The sequence below is a fragment of the Otolemur garnettii genome, unplaced genomic scaffold, assembly GCF_000181295.1.
Source record: "Otolemur garnettii isolate 467f Iridium unplaced genomic scaffold, OtoGar3 scaffold00058, whole genome shotgun sequence".
Classification (NCBI taxonomy): Eukaryota; Metazoa; Chordata; class Mammalia; order Primates; family Galagidae; genus Otolemur; species Otolemur garnettii.
In genome coordinates, this window is record NW_003852453.1 from 3,141,358 (window position 1) to 3,143,947 (window position 2,590).

General features: G+C 44.0%; 1 protein-coding gene and 1 pseudogene across 1 annotated transcript in view; both read left to right on the forward strand.

The window, feature by feature from the left end:
- PAPD5 (poly(A) RNA polymerase D5, non-canonical) overlaps positions 1-2,590 on the forward strand; it is a 75,198-nt gene that overhangs the window by 37,645 nt on the left and 34,963 nt on the right. The window lies entirely within an intron of this gene.
- LOC111726254 lies at positions 1,834-1,924 on the forward strand (annotated as a pseudogene).

The window sequence follows — 2,590 nt, forward strand, 5'->3', positions numbered from 1 at the left end:
ATTTTTTGGTTGCAGCCATCATTGTTGTTTGGCGGTTCCGGGCTGGGGATTCGAACCTGCCACCTTAGGTGTACGTGGCTGGCGCCTTAGCCGGTTGAGCTATAGGCGCCGAGCCTCCATGCCTAGTTTTTAAGGAGCTCTCAAGCTGTTTTCCATAGCAGACGCATCCTTTCTCTTTCCTATAGTAGAATGTAGAAGGGTTCTCATTTCTCCACATCTTTGCCAATACTTATTTTTTGGTCTTTTTGATAGCAGCCATCCTAATGACTACTTTTAAAATGTATTTAGAACTTTAATTTTAACAGCACTTAGCTGTTAATGCTGAACCGTTTAAAAATAACAATTGAGGCTGGGCCTAGAGCTCAGGCTTATAATAATGGGGAGAAGGGGGGGTCACTTGAGGTTCGGCGTTCAAGACCAGGCCGGGCAACATACCCCTTCTTCAAAAAAATTAGAAATATCCAGGCATGCTGGTATATGCTTGTATTCCTAGCTACACTCAAGAGGCTGAACTGGGACGATTGCTTGGGCCCATGGGTTCAGGGTTACAGTGGATGGTGATCATGCCACTGCATTCTAGCCTGGGTGACAGGGTGAGATCCTGTCGCTTAAAAAAAAGAAAATCATTTGACCTTTGCTACGAACTGGGATGGGAATATGGAATGTAGGGACAATTGTTACTGTAGCACTAACTATAAATCTAATTTTATAGATTTCTTTGCCCCTGAATAATGTACAAGGAATGCAGAGAAATACACAGTGTAACTTGGTAGACTGGGTCCCTGTTATGGAACCTGTATACAAGCAGAGGTCAGCATCTTTTCCTGTTAAGACAGTGGATATTTAAAACTTCGTTGGCTCTGTGGTCCCTGTCTCAAGGACTCTACTGAGAAAGCAGCAGCCATACCTGGCTCTGTGTTAGTAAATCTATTTACGTTCACCGTAATTCGAATTGTATGTAATCTTCATGCATCCCCAGTATAATTAATTCTTCCTTTGACTTCTTTTCAACCATTTAGAAATGTAAAAACATTCTTGTGGGCTGTATAACCCAGGTGTGGTTTGCTTACCTGTTGTAGAGGGCAGTTAGGGTGTGTTAGAGGCCCTATGGAACCACCTCAAACTTGGGGCCTTTGGTGAAATCCTGTGGAGTGAGCTTGTTGATTCAGGCAAAGGGCCAAGGGCTAATGGAGTCAGGCTGGTAAAGAAGTGGTAAGCCCAGAGCAGCAGGTCCTGGAAGCTGTAGGGGACGTGTGTCTGATGTGACAGGGATTAAGTTGATTAGACCAGGCCTGGCTCAGACTTGGCATGTCATTACTTTCCACAAATATGGGCATGGAGGTAATAAGGAGGAGTGAAAAGTGTCTGGAAGATGAGGAGGAGGGCCGTCCTGGTCAGTGAGCTGTCCTGGAGGAATGACCGAGTACTCTCATCACCCTTGTGTGTGTGAGTTCGTGGAGTCTTGTGGCTGCTGAAGCCAGAGGGTCAGTGGGGACGTTGCTGCATGGAGGCCTGGAGTGGGCATGAACTTTACAGGACACAGACTGAGAATGAGGAGTCTGGATAACTTTTGAAAGGTCACTTAGTAGAATAGTCGGAGCCAGGAAAGTAATTTTACCTCTGTGGTCCTGTGGTCGCTGTGTTCAGTGAGGAGACCTGCTTCTCAGATGCAGTCCTGTCGTTGATTTTCTGTGTGATAGCAGGGAAATCAGTTTATCCCATAAATGTATTTTCTGTTAGAAGTTAATGTACCTGGTCTGCCTAGCAGAATTATCGTAGATGATTGAATCAAAGAATAGGTAAGAGCTCATTGAAAAATGGGAAGTTCTGGGCTTGCTTCAGCAGCACATATACTAAGACTGGAATGATACAGAGAAGATTAGCAAAGGATGACACGCAAATTTGTGAAGCGTTCCATATTTAAAAAAAAAAAAGAAAGAAAAATGGGAAGTTCTTTGCAGAAGTTAGATCTTTGTCCAGGCCAGGCCCCTCCAAAGCCCAGCTGAGGAAGTGTAGGAGACACTTTGGTCATGGTTTCAGAGCCTAGGGCTGGAATTGCGAAATTGATTCTTTGGAAGAAACCTTTAAGCTCTTAGTGAGTTTTCTTTTCTTTAAGGATTGTGTTAACTTGAAACTGAAAACAGGAAGAGGAGGAAGGCAGAAATTATGGAGTAAGAATGAGCTGTAGCAGAGTCTAGGCTTAGACCCCACGCTGCTCTGAGTGATACTGGATGTTGGCCCTGAGTTACAGAAACAAAAGGAGGGCTTTTTTTTTTTTCTTTTTTGAGATATAGTCTCACTTCATCACCCTGGGTAGAATGCCATGGTGTCATAGCTTACAGCAACCTCTTTTTTTTTTTTTCTTTAAGGCAGAGTATAGCCTGGGTTAGACTGCAGTGGTGTGGTCATAGCTCACCGCAACTTCAAACTCCTGGGCTTAAGTGAGCCTCCTGCTCCAGCCTCCTGAGCAGCTGGAATTATAGGTCTGCACCACAAAACTTGACTATTTTTAGTAAACCTCTTTTGTTTTTAGTAAAAGAGCTGGGGTCCTGCCCTTGCTCAGACTGTTATCAAACTTTTTTTTTTTTTT